The sequence below is a fragment of the Andrena cerasifolii genome, chromosome 5 (assembly GCF_050908995.1).
Source record: "Andrena cerasifolii isolate SP2316 chromosome 5, iyAndCera1_principal, whole genome shotgun sequence".
Classification (NCBI taxonomy): Eukaryota; Metazoa; Arthropoda; class Insecta; order Hymenoptera; family Andrenidae; genus Andrena; species Andrena cerasifolii.
The window spans coordinates 11,767,273-11,787,106 of NC_135122.1; the positions used below are offsets into that span (position 1 = coordinate 11,767,273).

Below are 19,834 nucleotides of genomic sequence, written 5' to 3' on the forward strand. Positions count from 1 at the left end.
CCCGCGTCAGCCGTTCCTCGGTAACGGATCCTGTCTTTCGTCTGCCGCGGTTCCGCTTCCTCTCGTTTCCCGTGATTAATGGCGCGTTACGATCCCGATATCTTTCGCGATAACGCCGATCACCAGGGTGCCTGATAGCTCCTCCATTCGCAGGCCTCCTTACGGTACTCCGCCGTGGCCGTCGTGAAATTAACGAGCTCCGACGCGTAAAAGGGCGATGCACGGGCGCAATACGAGGCCGCGGATCCTAGTGGAACACTTGCGCTTTTCGCGCTCGATGTTTTAACGTCCCCTGGGTGGGTCGCGATCCGGTGACGGATGCGCGAGGGAGCACGGGTTCGGCACGCGGGGTCGTAGCCGCCTTTCGGGTGCGCGGGTGTCTCGCCTGTGACCGGTGACTAGATCGCGACCACCTCGCTACCCACATATTACTGCCGGTTAAGTCGGTTATTTATGATTCCGCGCCTGCAGCGATATGAAATTTTTACCGTCGTTGCGGTAACGGTACGCCGGGGTGATTGATACGGCAACCGTATTAATTGCCCGGCTCCATCATCTTTTCCAATGATCGAGCCGCTCGGGCGCCGTGGAAAATCTTGGAAAAGTATAATTAATTCCCCCGTCTGACTCGCGGAATTCACTTACCGGCACGGCCGAGTTGGCACGATCGGCGAGGGTCCGAAGGAAGTCCAGTGGGGAGATTGCGAATCTTACGTACACGTATGTACGTAGCGGATGGCTCGGGGAGATCGTTAACCGAGTTTCCGTAATCACCCTGTGATTCCTCTCCGTGACACCTCGAGCCTTCGTCCGTGTACTCACCTGCATCCTCGGCATTACGAATTTCTCCTGACTCGTTGCAACGATGGAAGCGCGGAGCGGTTGCGGCGTAAGTTGGCCGCGCATATAACGGGTGGGCGGATCGGAGCTCGTCGCGTTGCCGGCTGTTATTCGCGGTGGGTCATTCGGTTATTTACGGCCTAGTAGTTGCCGGCGTGCACGGGGTTCGAACGACGCAGGGCGCGAGGGGTTGCTACGTAGCAGGAGGGCAGCGGTGCGCTCTGATGCCGTGGCTAGGGGAGGGTGGCGATTTCAGGGAGGTGGCAGAGGCTGACTCTTTCCGTGTGTGCACGCGCAAGAGCGAGGAAGACCGCGTCCGACCGACGAACCAACGAACGAACGAACGGTGGAGGGAGAGTTGGCCAAGCTTGTACAGCCGTGTGTAGTGAAGTCTATAAAGGAGCGCTTTATTGATCTGAGTTTGAGCGCACGCTAGGATACCGATGTAGTCCCAGCGCGCTGTAACTCTCGACTCTGAATAAGGGGAGTTCCTCAGATACAGGGTGTGTCCGATGGCTGACGCGGCTTCTTAGCCGCTGCCTGGAAAACACCTATGTGCTGGGCCTGCAGATCGTCAAACTGGACCACTGTGACAACCAACGAACCGAGAGAATTCTGACTCTGACCCAATTGGCTATCACCAGCGGGGGCATAATTGCGCGCCTGAAGCTTTTGTAATACCTAACGTCCAGATTCAATACGCCGGTTACATTGGCCATTCGTACTGTACTCCATCACCGCGTTCTCTGCGCGTCGAGTTCCTTCTCGCCGTGTTCCATCGGTTTCGTATCGAAGTTCGCACGGGTGACCGATACGAGTTCCCCTCGAGGATATTATTCCGAAAGGGACCGGTGGCCGATCGAGATGAGGTTTGGTGGGAAGGGTGGGGAGGGGATATGGACCCTAAATCTAAAATTGTAGCTTCGGGTATTCATTAGTTTCCGAAATATTAATAAAAAAATATTGTTAACTTTTTTTCCGTCCCCCATTTTTTACTTTTGAAATTTTGTAGCCACTCGCATCTTTCGTGGTCAGCCGCAGCCGTTTTCACAGCATTGCTGCGCACCTGTTTCTTATGAATGCTCCTCTCCGGGTAATACAGTTTCGAGACGATATTCAAAGCGGATTCTCGCGATTGTGTAGAATCGTTCGGGTTCTCGCATGCGACTTTCCAGAGATCCGTAACACGATGCTCGCGCGTCGCGGGATTCCATTAATTCTCGCTTGATTGCTCGAGGTTCGCCATTAGAAGAGGCACGCCTCGACGACGGTGCGGCAGAAGCCGTCGGGGCCGATCTTTAACTGCGCCGTGGGACGATGCCAGCCGACGGTCGAATTACGCGCCGTTGTATTCCGTTTCTTACTTCCCGGGGCGATCGCGCGTTCCCGAACAAAAAGCGCGTCTGGTGCGGCTCTGCCCGGGGATTTCGCAATCGCGTCACGTGTGTGTGTGTGACACGGCAAAGAAAACGCTCCGCTGATAGCGAGGCTCGCGTCGCGGCCAACTACGCGCAGAGCGACAGCATTCGTGCCGCGTTTGCATAATTGCGCCGCGCCATCGAAAACAGCGCTGCGTCGAATGTATTCCGCGGCCCCCGGCCGTGGAAAAATCACCGCCGTTAATGCGACAGGCGGGTTCGCGCGGCACCGTCACCCAGCGCTTCCGAGCGCAAGGTAAAATGTCTCGATACATGGACAGCTTAACTAGTTTGTCCCGATTTCACTGTCCCATTACATGGACATACGATCAGTGGCGAATTTAACAGGGCGGCCGATGAGCAGTTGCCGCCTGGGCCCCTGTCCTGAAGGCACCAGGGCCCATGTCCAAAAAAAAATTATGATTAGGTATAGGTATTCAAGCGCTACATTTTTTTCGTACTACCACGCTTGACCCGTTTTTAGTACACTACCTCTTCATTTTCTAAATAAATGGGCCCCCCAGAACGTTTGCCACCTGGGCCCTTTCCCTTAAATGAAACATCAACACTTTGGATGTCTTCTAGAGAATTTGAATAAAGAAAGACATAATAGTTTTTTCTTTTGGCATACTTCTTCTGTATATGTAATTAATTCAAATCAGTAAACAAACTTGAGTAAAAAGAATCTGTTATCGAGTGACTAATTTTGCGGCTGTGTATTCGTGTGTAATACACGAATTTCACGCATGAATTAAATATTATCATTAAAACAAGATAGCAGGAATGCAAAGCAATAATTGCTAACGGTGTTAAGTAATTAGTTTATTATTGTGTCGACAATAACGCGTACTTATTTCACAGTTTGGACACGGGGCCAGGTTTAGGGACCCTTCCTGGATTTCACTGTACCAGTAGATAGACGCGGATAAAAACCTAATACGAACTTTAATTTGAATCTTCCAAACAGAAAATAATACCACAAGGTACCATTTTTTCTAAAATTGTATTAGTTACACACAGTATACTAAACATTATTAATGATATTCGCTTGAGAAAAAGTAGAGACTGCTTAGCAAATCAGATACGAGCAATACTAAAATAGTGTAAACTGGAGAGTTCAAGAGAATTAATTTTTTTACGAGTGCTGCAAGTTTACTAAGAAACGTATATATATGAATATATTTTACTAAATATTTGACTAATTGAATAAAATAGTTCTTTTATGGATGAAGCGAATATTAACTGTAACAATCAGTATTATTTGCACTGGTGTCCAACTATCGAGACGTGTCCACGTACCTATTGGGACATTTACCTGATTTCGGAGATTTCACTCGCCCGTTCGACGCGTCGCGCCCGTCCATCACGGGAAAAGTCCACAGACACCGCTGGACTTATCAGCGTTAATCTATCCGATATCTATTCGCTGATAACGTGCCTCCAATAACGTGTAATTGAAAGTACGAATGCGAGGTCGATGGAACTGTAGATTCCCCGGTATAAATATACTGATTGGGGGCAGAAAGAATTGAAGGCGAAATAAAATGGTAGGGGGGGAGGGTCGATTCCCCGCGTTGACATCATCGATGCGTTCGCGATTCCCGCGGCTCGTCGCGTCACGTTTCCGCGAATCCACGGGGGAGGTCTTAACGCGTTCTTGACGCTATGATAATTCGCGGCGGATCTGGGTGGCATTCCGCAGCGACGGTGACATCGGCGCGATTCTAACGCGCCACACGAACCTTCATGACACGATAATAAGCGGCGACTGTCGGCTCGTTTATATCGTGTCATGGTCAAAGCTTGCTAGGGTCAAAGACACAGCTCGTCAGCCTCTGCGAGGGCCCGCTGCTCGGCTGTTACGCGGAACGTGGCACTCCAGCAAGCAACGAAAGAAGCACCGTGCCCGTAGGAGCCACGCCGACGCGATTCGAGAAGCGTATCGCAGGGAAAAATGGAAGTTTTCTTTGCCTGACATCTTAAGGGGTTATACCTAGTCAGGCGGCTGAAGAGAGGCGAAGATTTGTGAATTTTTTTTGAGGAAGCGGAAGCGTATATTTTTGCAAAACTTTTTGCGCTTAACAGAGCAACGTTTAAAGAACATTTGGTAATTTTTTCGTAGAAAAATATTTAAGTTTATAATAAAGTAACAACCGACATCCAAGAAGCATTTTTAATAATTTGCTTTTGCGGTGAGCACTGTCATTCGGAACCAGATTAATTTGATTTTAGACAATCTGGTCTAATATATATCCGCTTAAATATTTTTCGACGAAAAAATTACCGAATGTTCTTTAAACGTTGCTCTTTCAAGCGCAAAAAGTTTTGCAAAAATATACGCTTCCGCTTCCTCAAAAATAATTCACAAATCTTCGCCTCTCTTCAGCCGCCTGACTAGGTATAACCCTTTAACTCGCAGCGATAATCTCGAGTATCGATCTCGGATTCGCGCGCTCTCGACTCGCTTTAACTCTGTGTCGGTTTCAATCCTCGGTTAAATATTACGCTGAATTATGCAGAGCCGCGAAACCAGCTTCCTCTTCCCTGAATTCTCGCGGGTAAAGTCGCCGACAGGTTCTTCCGGACGCTCCGATTTAAATAACGAATCAATCGACCGGCAAAAAGTCAGCGTATTTAAACGTATCCCACCGAGCGTTTCGCCGTAATTCACGAGGTTTTGCGAGCAGCGGCTAGCGCGCTCATGATCAATTAATAATTTATTCGCAACGGCCTCCCATATTGGAAAGCAATTGTCGCCGGTGTAACGCAGCCCGGCCCCCGTTCTTTTTTGCGCCGTGTTTATGCACCGCTAGCGCGCATGCAATTACGCGCGCAGCGTTTTCTTCTGTTTACGTTCGCGCTTCTCCCCCGGACCGCCCCCGCGCGGAACGAATTAAAATTCCCCCGTGGCGGCGATAATGGTAAATACACGGCGAATTAAAACGGCACGCGGTAGAGTTTTCGCCCGATGCGCGGAGCTCCCCGCCTCGGGAACGACCAGCTTCCGCGGAGACACGCGGAGAGAGAACGGTGTCGCTTCCGCGGCGTCGCGCGTATTTTCCCCCGTAATTAACAGCTGTCGCGGGAGGCGGGGGTGGGGGCGTGTGATAAAGGGCTGCCGAGGGTGGCTAGAAGTGTGCCAGGACGCGGTTGAACCTTTAAATTGGGGGCTTCTTTCGAGCAACCTTGACGCGGAAGGGCGACGGCGGACGGAGCACGCGGCGCGATAAAAATAAATTACGCTGCATTTCTCTCCCGCTCTGTCCCTCTCTCGCCGCGCGACACGATACGTGCACACCGCTGGCGCGTGGGTGGATTTCTCGGGTTACGAATTCTTTATCGGGGGCCATTGTCGCACGTTTCATTTGGGTGTCAATGGGGCAAATCAATGGCTCGGTGTTAAACGCCGCGTCGCCGCCGAGAAGGCGGAGGGAGCGAGCCAGAGTCGTCCATAAATTTATATTTGCGCTTGATGCGTGAAACGCCCCGGGGCCGGTGTACGTTTCCCGCTGTTTCTCTCTTTGCACAGCAGAGTGCACGCGCGTACACGGGCTCGCGCGAGGGTGGATGGGGGTACAGCGGGGCAGCGTTTGTAAAACGTTATCGCGCGAGGTCGAGAGACGAAAGGCGAGAGAGTTTCATGCGAGAGCATTTTTAATGGTTTACACGAAAACTACACGCGAACATTTTTCCGGCAGGGTACGAAACGGAGGGGAACTGGGTTTGTTCCGCGGGACAAAGCTCCGGCCGGGAGCAATTACGCTTAACCGGCGCGGCCGAAACTCGCGCGTGCCGCCCGGGCGTGTTTATCAGCTTTTTAATCCGAGTTCGACGTCGCGCCGCTATCACTTTATTGCGGCCATTATCATATGTTAATGCGCAACGCTAACGATCGGCAAACGAATCGATGGGCGCGCGATTATGCGCTCATGAAAGTGATCTACGCGCCGCGCCGGCGTGTTTATGCTCGCCGCCGGCTCGCTCGCGCGCGAAACCTGATTGCCCCGACGCACAACAAGCGATTTGACCGATATTATACCCCGGGCTGCCCGTGTACGTGTAGCATAGCTATGATTACACATGCACCCCGCGCCGACGTATTCATTCATAAGTCGCGTAGAGGAAGTGCAGTGTATTTGGAATACCAGTTTGTTCGAGGCGAGTAAAAAATTACAGCAGAGGATGGGAAGAAATAGAACTGCATAACATCGTAGGAAAACTAATGAACTTTTGTATTTTAAACTCTCGGTAATAATGAGAAACAAAAAGTAACCGAAGCTTTGATCTGAATGAAACATGACAGGGAGCGGGGCGAGACCCATTCGCGCCACCGATTTACCCAATTTCGGCGGTTTGGTTTTTTCATCGCCCTAGATGATGTATCGATATGTATTAATCCACCGAGCACCGTTAGAATCCGATTGATCTTCGCGGGAAGTTCGGCAGAAACTGTCGGGAAAGCACTTCGTCGCTCTCAGCTTGCAGTTCTCCGAGCGCCTTGTTGGTCCATTTATGGGAACGGGTCGTTTTCATCGAGTTGCTTTCGGTTCCAGGGTAAACGATACAGTAGTTGACCACCTAAGAGCTTCGGTTTAGGTAAACGCTGTGGAATAAGTAACTTGAATTTTGTAAATGAAATTTTGTTATACCAGGCGAAAGGAGAAGTATCGAAGATGAATCTAACACCGAAGAAACTTTGAAGAAATCAGTAGTTTCGATGTTATTGACTATGGTTCATTAGACTATGGCGGCCGAAATTTGAAGTGGTCAACTGCTGCACCCTGGTGAATAACTATATCGTTTACCCTGTATCGTATTTATTTGGCGACGCTTTATACTCCGCGCAGAATCGGAGCTCGAATTGGAAACGGAGCAGAGCGCTGAGTAATCGGATTTGGAAGTAGGCTGTCGTTATCGGTTATGCTCGTCAGTGAGTCGGGGCTAGCAGAAGCCTGGTCATCCAACGGTACTCGACAAATGCACCGACGAGACTGCACGGCTAGGTAATTTAAAAAACTTGCGAGGGTCGAGAATCTCGTTACTACTTTCCTCATTTTCTTTATCGAGATCGCTGGTGGCCAGAGCTCCGCCTGCGATAAAGATCACAGGTCTCCTCGTGGAAGTTAGCGAACGTTTCCCGACCCTTCTGCTCAACTTGCAATGACAATCTCCTTAGACAAGCCTTACGAGCCTGCCGCCTCCCAAATGTTTACTTATCGATAATTAGTTCACTAATGACATATGAATAACGGCCTCGAGACCGGACAGGTTGACTCTATCCATGCCACTGACGTCCAGGCCCTCGTTCCACCGACGTTATTTCCACGGACAAAGAAGCCAGCCGAACCCTTCGGTCTTCTATGCTTCTTGCTGCCGTCCATCATCCTCTGCTATTAATTATCGAGTCTCCTTTATCTGGCGCATGGAAAGTTTTGGCTGCTCGCGAGGGATTGGGGGAGGGTTGAAGGTTCGCGACAGGTAGAGCGTGAGCGGGGTGGTTGCGGGCTCATCCTTTCGGCGCAGCAAACCCCGAATGCCTTGGAACGTCCGTCTCGATCGTGTCGGGTACGTCGCGGCCATATCTCGGTCCCCCTGAAGCCGTTCGGTGCATGCTCCATCCCCCGATATACCAATTTCGCCGACGGTTTCGCGATGGAACGTGAACTCGCCTCTGAGCCTTTCTCGTGCCTCGCGCACGCTGGTCAGAGCGAGCCGACGATCGGTTCGACGAGAGAGAGAGAGAGAGAGAGAGAGACGGTGAGAGGACGAGCGTATAGATGGTGGTGGTAGTGGTGGAGCAGGAGGAGGAGGAGGAGGAGGCCAGGGTAGCGTCGAGCAGGAGAGGAACCGGGGCCACGCCGAGCTTGTGCGCGCGAGAAAGAAACAGAGGGAAGAGGAATGAGAGAGGTACTGTGGCGTACACGTACGTGCGCGATCCAACACAGAGACGAGGACGCAGAGAACGAGAACCGATGCGGCTGTCGCGAGGAAGAAGAGTGGACCGGGGCCCGGGGTAGGGAGGGAGAGGCAGGGAAGCCGGCTGGTGGAGTGTCAGGAACGAAACCCAGAGGGAAAGTAGGAGCGAGGAGGAGAGCGAAGCGATCCCAGCGGACAACTCGAACGAGGAAGAGAGAGGGACAGAGAGGGACTAAAACGCCCTCGACGCGAGAAGGACGAACGAGGCGAATCGGGAGGAACGAGGGTAAGCGAGAGAGGATCGAGTACTCTACGTGCACCGGTCGAAGAAAAGAGAGAGCGAGAGGGGCCGCGGGGTAACTGGCGAGGGAGAAAGAAGTAGATAGGGACACACGGCCAGATAGAACTCGAGCCTCGAAGAGTAGTAGCGCGTGCTCGCAAACTCAGCCAGCGCCTCTCGCAGCGTGTCTCCCTCGCCCTCCCCTACAACTCGCGCACCTCGTGCACCTCCTGCTCGCTTCCTATGCTCTAGCACGAGTACGCGCTCGTCTCATGGCCCCGCCGCGCCGCCCCACGCGGCGCCCGCCTAACCAACCTCATCCCACCCACCCCCGCTGCCTTCGCTCTTTCCACCGCTTCTGCCGCGCTCTATCTCGGTCCGCTACGCTTCTCCCGGTCCACCCACCGACCCACGAAACCGCTCGTTCCCGCGCCGACTCACCCCACGGTGTACCGCCGACGGCAGGCGGCAGCGAAGGCACCAGCTCTCTCCCTATTATCCGCCTGCACCTTTCCCTCTTTCTCTGTCTCCGCGTTACGCTCTCTCGTTTATGCGTCGTCTTTCTTCCCGCGATAGAGGGTCCCTTTCTCGATCTGCCTCCGTGGCACTCCTCGGCATTTCGTTCGTTCTCTTCGCTCGCGTCTTCGCAGCCTCCCCCTCAGCGGCCCACCAGGGCGACTTCTCTCCGCCCGTGTCACCGTTCGGGTGCTGGCCAGCGACAGCCAAGCTCCTCGCGATTATCTTTTTAGTCCAGTGAATTTAGACGCAAATCTGCCCAATCTACGGAATAATTCCCACCAAGCTACATTTTGGTACGGGCCTTTATTCGGTCGTTTTACACAATATGTCAAAAGTCCCCATCGATCCGACCGCCGCTAAAAATTTTACAGAGACTTGAAAAAAAACAACAGTTTTTTTCGCAAATATCTCGTTATCTAGTAGTTTTCCGACAAAGAAAGATATAATACAATGTGTAGCCTATGAAATTCTCTACAAAAAAGGTCGTATGAGTTTTTTTCGTAGGAGTAATGAGAACGTCAGCGCGTCGGTACTCTACCTCCGAGGTGGTGTGGAAATGAGTGTATTATTTCTCGCAAGCGAAGATCCTCGCCTCGCAAATTCAAAAAATTATAAAATTACCGCTCAAATTCACTCTGAGTGGGTGAAATTGACCCCTGAAAATCAGTTTTTATTTTATTTTGTGTTATAACTCGCGAACCGTAAGAACTGTAAGAACTATAACTCACCAAATGATAGTCCTAATTAAAAGAAGTAACTTTTTCCTGAACACTTTTTTTCTATCTCCTACAGTTCGCGAGTAATGATACAATATAAAAAAAAAATCAGGGGTCAATTGCACCCTCTTGGAGTGAATTTGGACAGCAAACAAAATTGCGATGTACTCAGGAGGACTTCCCCTACATATTTACAGAGTTTCATAATTTTTTGAATTTCAGGGTTCGGGATCTTCCCTTGACAAATGTATGGGGGTTGAAACTTGGTAACTCGACACACATGAAAATGGTTACTCCTACGAAAAAAACTCATAGGACCTTTTTTGTAGAGAATTTCCTAGGCTACAAACTGTATAATAACTATTTTTGTCGCAAAACTGTTAGATAACGAGATATTCGCGAAAAACTGTTGTTTTCTTCATCCCTCCGTAAAATTTTCAGCAACAGTCGCATCGATGGGGACTTTCGACATATCGTTTAAAACGACCAAGTAAAGGCTCGTACCAAAATTTAGCTCGGTGGGATTTATTCCGAAGACAGATCCTAATTTCACTGGACTATTTTGTCCGATCGCAGGCGCTCGCGAGCGCTTCCTCCGGCTGCGTGTCTGTTTGCGCTCGCGCGAGATGAAAGCGCGAGTAGAGATGCACGGGCGCGTACACATGCTCGGCTGTTGGTCTCCTCTCGGATGATCCCTTCTCCTTCGTTATCCTCGGTTTCTCTATTCCCGTTGCGTCGCGTCGTCCGCGTACGTGTACGTGCACACACGCGCGCAGCGCCGCGACGGCTAGGAGCGACGAGCTTTATATTATCGTCGCTCCCGGCGATGCCGCGCGTAGCACGGGAACCAGTAGCGTCAGCGGCCTCTCCTCTCTGCTCTTCGCGGAGCGATGGCAAGGAACGAGAGAGCCACCGAGTCTGGAATTTTGCGCAGCTCTGCGGGCCTCGATGGCCGGGAATATGGGTATTATCGGTGGGATGCTTTTTTTTTTTAAACTGGCTCGTTTCGACGCTCCTTCTCCCTTCGCTTCACCCTACACCTCCCCTCGGCGGCATGCCGCATCCCCCCCCCCCTCTCCTGCGCCGCCTCTCCTAGGAGGTTGTAATTATTTTGCGCGCGTGTGTATGTCGGCGCGTTACGCGGTCGCGTAGCTCGATACAAAAGTAACGCTGTCGGGCATGCGGCAAATCGACGGCTCGCTGAGTCGAGGCCGACGCGCGTGTGCCCGCGCCCGGTGCCTCTGTGTTGCTCGGTAAACGAGATTTATGCCCCAACGAATTTTTTATATACGCAAACTGAGAACCGTTCGCGAAACGATGGCTTAGTTAGCCGCGGCGCGGACCACTGCCGGCGATAATTATACGGGGTGCCGCAGCCCGTGGACTTCAAGCTCGCTCCGCCGGACTCTAAGCCGAACGGTACTTTACGAAACTCTTCGAACCGCGGGACGTACCGAGAACTATAAATAAGGCGAGACGCGCGGCTTCTGCGTGCCGAGAGGCGAACGCTAATTGTGGAAATTACCAGCGCTAGGCGGTTCCGTGGCACTTTTCGGTGCCGTTCCGTGCAACGCGGTGGTAAACGACCCGCGAACTTCGACGGAGATCCGATTTTCAATGATTCCAGATCGTCTCGCTGTACCAATGAGATAAGGGTTTTGAGTAATGACGACGTGCAGGGTGTAGGGTAAACGCGGCAGGTAGTATGGAACGACGCGTAATATGGAACTACGTAAAATTTCGATAAAGAAGTAACGAACTCTTTAGGCAATCGTGTATACTAGATCCCTGGATAGAAGAGACGATGATATTGACAATTGAGCATGAATTGGGCATCCATCGTTGAAAGAGGAACGTTTATATTTTTCGCGGGGTGTAGAAGTTTCTGAAAAGTGCATGAAACAGTTAAATATTGTAGCGAAGGTATGTTACAAAGTATCATTTTCACATAATTTATCGTTAAATATGTGTGTTCTTGATTATTCAACAATAGTTTACCAATAAAGTTGCTTTCTTCTTAGTATAATTCTTAATTTCTTGTCGGAACATGTGTGTACGTAATATGGAACATACCGAGTAACATAGACGAAGTTGACGATTACGACAATGATGCGGAATGATTATTTTGCGATGGTAGATATAAAAATAATGACGATGAAAAGTAGACCCAATGTATTCGCTGCTTTCAGTGGGCACACGAGGAATGTGGGGCTTCCGACGTATTATTCGCGTGCCAAATGTGTAGGAGACGTAGAAAGCACGAATTAATTCCAAAAACGGTGTATATTTATTTATTGTCTTCTACTTAATAAATCTTGCTTTTTAGTAAAAAAAAAGAAAAAAGATTTTTCAGTTTTCTTTACAAATTTCCTACGTGCTCCATATTAGGACCCATTTTTTCGAACAGCTGATTTTCACTCTTTTCAAATATTTTACTATATCGCAAAACAATTGGATTTTTTTACATTTGACGATGTAAATATGATTATGCATTAGTTCCTTCGTCCCCTCGTGTTAGGTTTATTAAAAAAAAAAATACAAATTCCCCTATTTCTGACAAGCTTTTGATATCAGATGTGTTCCATATTACCTGCCTTTTTTACCATATAGCCCCTGGATGTATTTTTCGGCGATCATACGAATCCTTCGAAAGTTTTTAAGGCGATGCCTGGAAGCCTGAAATTTGGCCACGGTTGGAGTAATGGCAACGGCCAAGTACTCCGATTAGTGTATCAGATACAATTTCTCGATGGATACTTAGCACGTAACCGCGCTGAACTCGGGATAACGGTTCTCCATGGTTCGTTTGTTGCGTGTAAATCACCCGTTCCGTGGCCGCGTATAATTTGTACGTTATACGCTCGACACTCGGCAACCCTTTCTACGAAGAACCACCGCTTCATCGTTCGCAAGCGGGGCGCGCGCCGAGCCACCCCTTTTTGGGCCCGCAGCGCAGCCTCGTTATCTCTGCGAGAAAGCCCGATTGATGTCGTTTCACGCACCAACGATCGTTCGTGATTTCGGATCGATCACTGGCGTGGACTGGGTGGGAATTAATGTCAGGAGGTGTTTCGTCGGTCGCGCGATCGGCAAATGGAAATTTCATAAGGACATCATCGGCTTTCCTAGCGGACCTCGGTGTCAGGCAGTTAGCAAAATTGAGGACTGCCTATTCCGAAGCTGAATTACGGCGAGCGCAAAGTGTCGATGCTCGTTCTAACGATTTCCCCGGCGCTGTCCAGCCGCGTCGCTCTTTCCTCTTGAACACTCGCGAGGGAGACTAATCAGAGAAGCCAGAGACACTCATTCACTTCAGGGATGCCACGCTGAGCGGGGCACGTCGAACTCCCGCGTGTCGAATAAATTCTCCCGATGACGTCAACGGACAGTTCTGGTCTCTTACGCGGCGCGAATATACGCGCGCTCTGATCGCGGTACGCGCACGCTGCACCTTGCGCATGGAAATTACAGGGACGGCGGCGCGCTGAGGAGCCCGCTGGAGTGAGTCAACCCGACGCACTCCCTCGACGACCACGGTGTTCCTCGTCGCTGAGCGGACACCCACCTACGCTCTCTCGATGCCCGCTCGCTTTATATCGCCTTGCGATCCCGCCGCGCCGCTCGACGTCCGTCGCTCTCACAGTTTTCCGTTCGCCGTTTTCGAACTCTACCGATGGGAGGTGGAAAACGATTTTTTCCGCCGCCCCGCGCCCGCGCCCTCGCCGCTCGCTCGGCCCTCCCCGCCGTTGGCGTGTTCGCGGACCGAATTTATGGAGGAGATAACTCGGGCTAAGTAGGAACTTAAGCGACTGGAGGGGCGTAAAATATTTTATGGTTACAGTAAATTTTATCGGTTTATATCTCCGCTCCGTTAGCGGTATTAATATAAGGCGATCTCCGCGGAGAGCGCGATACGCGACCGAGGTGCGGTATTTTAACGAACGAATCGAACCGGCTCGCCGGCCAGCGATTCATTCGCGAACGATTAATAAATCGCTCTCGGACACGTTTTATTAAACGCGTTGCTCGCTTTTAAATCGCTGCGTTCGATTTATCGCGCGAATGTGCCCAATTATTATTTTCGCGGGACCGAGAAAATTTACATTTAACGCGATCATCCGATATATCCTTGCCGCGGCTGTCTCTCCGCGGCAGCGGCCTCCTCTGCGCCGCGCAACTTTTATTCCACGCCCCCCCCCCCTCCCCTCCAGATTTACTCTGTATCCATGCAAATCCCATTATTCCCACCCTTTGTTTCGCCGCGTCGCTCGGGCCGCGCGCCCGGCGAATAGATTTTAAAATTCGCGCCCCGTGCGTGTCACCGTGCCCCGCGAGACGCGGCTCGAATGCCTCATGGCGAGCTAGCGTCTTTTAGGAGATGCCAGAATGCGGACGGGGTGGTTCATGCGGTTCCTCCTCTCCGGGCATACGTAATCGTGCGACCCAGCGCTTCCACAACTACTCTCAGCCGCTTCTGCTGAAAAACCACCGATTTCTCGGGGTGAATCGGATATTTCTCACTTTTTGGTTTTTTCTTTGCAGAAGCAACATTTTAAAGTTTGATTCTATTTTCTACTATTAATCTTAAAGCCAAATGTGTACTGGTCACGAATATATAATAAAAAATTAGTTGTTTTAATGTTTGACTAGTATTTTTTTACCGTCAAACACAAAGCGATCCGATTCGCCCCGGTGTACCGTATTGTTGCGAAAGTTTTCAAACAACGTACTAAGGATCAAAAACATCTTGTGAATATAGCATCAGCTAGCAGGTCAGAATTCTGTTCCCCAGATCTGACTGTCTCAGATCCTAAGCCACGAGGAGTGACACAGTGGGGAGTTTGGAGTTTCAAAAATTCAATTTTTTCGGTCCACTCCTAGTGTCCAAGCGAGTCCCTATTCCGGAAATGTAGTTCGGATGAGCCGATGGAGGGACTTTGGCATCGCGGGGGAAGAACGAAGACGCGCGGCTGGCCCGAGTTAATCTGAGCGCGACGGTGTCACCGGGAGGGTTAATTGGGAAGGAGCGACGAACGCGCGGGGGCTACCTTAAAAGCGGCTGATAGTCGCGGGACCGACTCGGCTCGCGGCCGGCAGGCGATTCGTGGCAATTCGAGGCCAGGCGAGGCGAGGCAGAGTGTGGAATCGTTGCGGACGCATGAAACGGCGTTAGCTGCGCACGCCACCGTCTCCGCCGGAAATTATGCCAGCTCTCCGTTTCTACGTTCGGTGTAAACGAACCGAGGTAACGCCGGGCGGCCACCGTCGACCATGCCAGTGCGGAACACGCCCCCAGGAACTGCGTTTCTCGTGGGCGACGGCCTGAAATATCGAGCGCCTTGCTGCTTGCCCACGTACACACGCGAAAACGATGGAACCCGAGTGTCCGGGGAGAAAGAGAGGAAACCGGCCGGTCGGCCAGGACGAAAACGAGAAGGAAACGGGCAATCGGACAGGTTCGACGGGGAAGGAACGATCGAGAGGAGCAGGGAGGTGGCGGGGGGCGACAGGGAGTCGGGGGAACGAGAGAGACGACGGGGGAGAGTCAGATATTCGAGGGATAATTTTCCATCCTTCTGACCCTCCTTCGGTTAGAGAAAATCTCGACCAGGAGTGTGCTTTCGCGACGCGTCTGTCGCCTTGGGGGCATCGAAAATTACGTTTTTAAACGTTCACTCGGCCCCCGCGAACTCTCGGCTGACGCGAGTGCTCTCTGAAACGGGACGCAGGTTGTTTTTTGGATAAATGTTGGTCTAGGAATGAGTAGACCATTTGTCCATTCACCTGGAGTTAATTGGGCCCCGCGGTGCGCAAAGGGTGAAGGAAGGATGTGAAGAGGGTGGATTTGCTACTCGCGGAAGGCACGGCATTACGCTCCGTAAAATTGACCGATATTTATTTATTTATTTATTTATTTATTTATTAATCATAAACGGCTTAGAACCCATTATATAGCAAGGATACATAACATTTTGCGCGTTGAATAGAAATAAATCTACATATATGCATACTATATCAAATTATACTTAACAGTGGAGAGAAAAATGAAAAAATAGAGGCGAAGAATGAGTAGTGCGAAATGAAAAATGTACAATGAAAATGGAAATGAAGATAAGAATGAAAATGAAAATGAAAATGAGAACGAAAATGGAAATAGAAATACATAGAAAATAGAATAAAAGTGAAAAGTGAGGGGTGGAAGTAAAAGTGTATGCTATACTATTAAATTTAGTTTTGTCGGGTTAACGGATTACCAGCTATTTTGATCGTTCGCTCTTAGCATTCTGTGCAATTTACTCTTTGATACGTCCACGGATTCATGAAAGAAATCAACTGCATCAGCATATAAGTTTGCCTGTCGTAGTAGCCGGTTAATCGGATCCGAAGATCCATATTTCGTTTTGTACACGACATAATAGAATAAGGGTTATTCCCTGAGCGATCTGGGTGGAGCATATAGTTTTATGAGTTCCGGCAGGGGTGGACAATCAACTTGGCCTTTTAGTGTTCGAGATAGAAAAGACAGGCCTGCGACCATTCTGCGTGTACGCAGAGGCGTTATACCAAGCTTATCCATAATGAGGGTGCAATCGTGATCTAAAAAAGACATCGGTTGGCCCGCGTCGCCGCCGCCATTATCGTTATCGCAGCGCTGCCAGATTCGAAATCAGTAAGTTTTTAAACGCCGCGATCACGTAGCCGCTCGTACATGGTCACGAAGCCCGAGCGGGGATAAAAGGGGGCGGCGAGGCAGAGTTGGGCGGCTTAGGGAGCCGGGAGAAAATTAGATGCCGCCGGAAAAGAGGAAAGAGAAACAAGAGCCGCGAAGTTGCGAGGGATAATTTTCCGCCTTCCTAGCTGGCGGCTACGCGCGGAGGACGCCCGAGTCCCGGCGAGCCTGCACGCAGGTTTTTGTAGCTCGTCTCGCGTGGAAACGCTGCCTCGAGGTGGAGAGCGTACGTTGACGCATCAATTATGAATTACGGTGCGAAAGTATTAGGCGCGGCCGGGCCGGGCGATATTAATCACCGAGCGCGTTATTGAATTTGCGCGCGTAGCGAGCGATCGAATCTCGCCTTTCGAACGCGCCCGTTGCCCCGAGTAATTTCGTTAATTTCCAAGCGAATCGCAGCCGTCTCGTTGGCGGTGGGAGCAGCGCCCCTCCTTACCTCTCCGGGCCGGGGCCCTGCGGATCCTTCGCTCCGTAGGAGTTCTCTCGCCGAATGGAGGCAGCCTTAAGCAGTAATTCGGCGGTGCAGAATGCAAAAGAGGAGTCCACGCCGTGGCGCGGCGCGGCGTCGGAGAACGGAGGAAACGCGAATAAAAGAAGAAGGCGACGATCGAGAAAAGGAAAAAGAGGAGGCGGTGCGAGCCGAGGAGAGGAGATATCCTCGCGCGCGCGTGCAGAGAAAGAGGAGGAAGACGACGAGGACGGGACAGAGAGTTGGGGCGAGAGGGAGAGAGGAGAGACGATTCTTTTGAGCCTCGGCCAAGTTTTGTGGCCTGTTGGCCGGCTCGTGGAATCCAGTCGCAGGCGATTTCTCGTCTCTGCGCCTTTTAACCGTACTCTGCGCGTCTCTCTCGCGCGTTCCTCTGTGTATACACGTGTGCGGGCATACGCGCTCGCCAGCGAGAGCGGACGGCGCGGCGGGGACTGCACGCTGGCAGCCGGAGGGAGACAGAGAGAAAGAGATTGAGAGAGCGGGAAGGAACGACGCGACTGCTGCGGTGACACAGAGATACGAGGGAGAAGGAGAGACGGTGCAAGGTGCAGGAAGAGACGAGGAGACGCTGTAGAAGCGGAGCGAGGGAACGAGAAACCGTACACACGTTTATTACACGCTGTCCCTTGGATCGAGCCACAGCCGCTGGCAAGACGTTCCATTAACGTCGCTCGGTACCTACGCAATTATTATACTTCCTTGTACAGCGCGTTTAATCGCGCGCTGCGCCGCTCTCTTAATCCGCAGACGCTACGGCCGCCGATGCACGCTGGTCGTTGCATCGCCCTGTCGTCCGCCGCCGTCCCGACACGATCGCGTCACGATAATCCATCGGAGATCCCCCCGAGTTCGCGGAAACGCGCGCCGCGCGTCGCTTTGCCCGCTCGTACTCGGCCCGCCTCGAAACGTGGAACGTGGAACGCGGCTCTCGCCGCGTCTCGCTTCGGCCCCGATGCTGGCTAATGTTGCGCGTTACGTGCAGTGTCCTCCTGGCTCGCGACCGCTGCGACGCGGACGACCACGAGCCGCTGCACCGTTGCATCGTCGCATGTGCACGCGCTGCTTCCGAGTAAATTCCTCCTACGTACTTGCCATCTCCGCGAACGCCTCGCCTGCGGACTCGCGTCTACGCGCGACTTTTGCCCACGGTTTCGAATCGCGACGACGAAGTCCCCGCCTGACTCTCGAGTCCGCCTAAAAATCTCGGTTTCGTAACCTCGTTCGAGTGTGTGTTCCGGGTGCGCGGCTCAGTGGACGAACCCGACGCGGCCCGCGGCACCGCGTTGGCGAACGCGCGGCGATCCGAGGATTTATAAAGTGCAGTTGCGATTTCAAGAATCCAGCGAGACTAGCTGGAAAGTTCGACGCAGACCAGCGGCAGACTGTGCCCCGAAATGCGCGGGCGAATTAAGCGTTAAGCGTTCCCGTCGTCTATTCTTACTTTAGGATGTATAGTACAGTGAGTCATAGAAGCGTTCGAACGCTCGCGATTGAAAATTCTAGCCAGCTGGTTGTGCAAGTGAAATCGAAGATTCCCAGGCGATAGTTGTATATCCAGCGTCGAGCTGGTGGAAACGAACGGGTAAAGTATTCGGACTCGCGATTCTCATTGTTTTCGAGCTGAAAGCGGCTCGCTGAATAGTACAAGGAGCGTGGCTTCTGACGAACACCATCCGGACCATCGATGCCGCTAGCGCGAACCACGCAAGTGTTGCAAAAGTAAATTCTCGAACTCGAAAGAGGAGTAACATCCGCAAATCTACGTGGCGCGTACAAGCAGACCCGTGTACAGTGAAGCGAACTCTCTGGAAGCGCGCGGGGGTGGATGAGATTGGTCGATGCAGAGTCGAGAGCTCGATACGGCGCGAGAGAGGCGGTTTGCATTTTTTGGCGATTCGGTGAGTTGGCAGGGACCAAAGGGAAGATTCGTGGCTGGGCGCAGCGCGTGGCGAGCAACTTTTAATACGGGCGTGTCGATCGGGACGCGCAGTTCGGATTTAAATTGGCGCAGTCAAGTGCGCTTAGCGCTTAGCGCCGCCCGCTCGTTACGAAACTTCGTTACTGCCGAGTATTTTCAACCCCGAAGATCTCGAACGGCCCCGGGGCGAATCCATTAAAGGTAAAAGCTTCTCGTTTACATCTGCCGTTCCCCGACGTTGCGCTCGACTTTCTCTTTCTCTGTTCCTTTCGGCTCCGCGCCGTATGTTCGCTCGTTCTCGCGGCACCTCCGTCGACCCTTCCCGCCCCGCGGCCGGAATGCTGCGATTCTTTCGAAACGTCAGCTGGTTAGCGGCGGCATTGGCCACTCGAATGCATCGCGCTATCTGGCCGAGCGTCCGCGTCCCGATCTCCTCGCACTCCGGAAGTGAGAGGAGCGCTGGAACATTGGACTCTTTTCCGAGAATCGGCCCCGCGTTCGTACTTTGTAATTAGATGCCGCGATACGCCGCCCCGTGCCTCCAAATTGCTAATTAATCGAGGGAATTCTGCTGCTTTATTTCGGAAGGTACGATCTCTGAAATTGGATAGGACACTATCTCGTCTGGATTGACTGCGCATTGTACGCGCGTGAAGCTGCATATTGCTAGCAAAGGGCGAAGCCTCTAAGGTTGAAATTCATTCGGGGAACGCGTCGCCCGGTAATAGGGGCTGCGGAGCCGAGAAATCAACGATCGCCGGCCACGGTGGCGACGAAAAATCGTCGAAAGAATGGTGGACAATGCGGAAATGCCACACGGGGAGACGGGCTTAAGTGCAGCTGCGGTTCAACAGCGGCCAGCCGAGTCGAGAGCAGCCTGGCTGCTCTCGTAATCGAGCCAGCCGTACGTGGACGGATCCGGGAACCGCCGACCATCTTGCATATTCTCGCAATGACCTTTTCACGCCGTTCGAAGAAACTGCGTTGATGACGCACCTCGAGCA

At 51.8% G+C, this 19,834-nt stretch overlaps 1 protein-coding gene across 18 annotated transcripts in view; it reads left to right on the forward strand.

Annotated features, from left to right (window-relative positions):
• Positions 1-19,834, forward strand: part of LOC143369254 (bromodomain adjacent to zinc finger domain protein 2B) — a 144,096-nt gene that overhangs the window by 34,020 nt on the left and 90,242 nt on the right. For 2 of the 18 annotated variants that reach the window (XM_076812963.1, XM_076812961.1), the window contains exon 1: positions 18,277-18,494. The exons of the other annotated variants lie outside the window; for them this stretch is intronic. The gene's annotated coding sequence lies outside the window, so the exon portion shown is untranslated. Of the gene's footprint in view, positions 1-18,276; positions 18,495-19,834 lie in introns of those variants that run through there. 18 annotated transcript variants of the gene reach the window in all.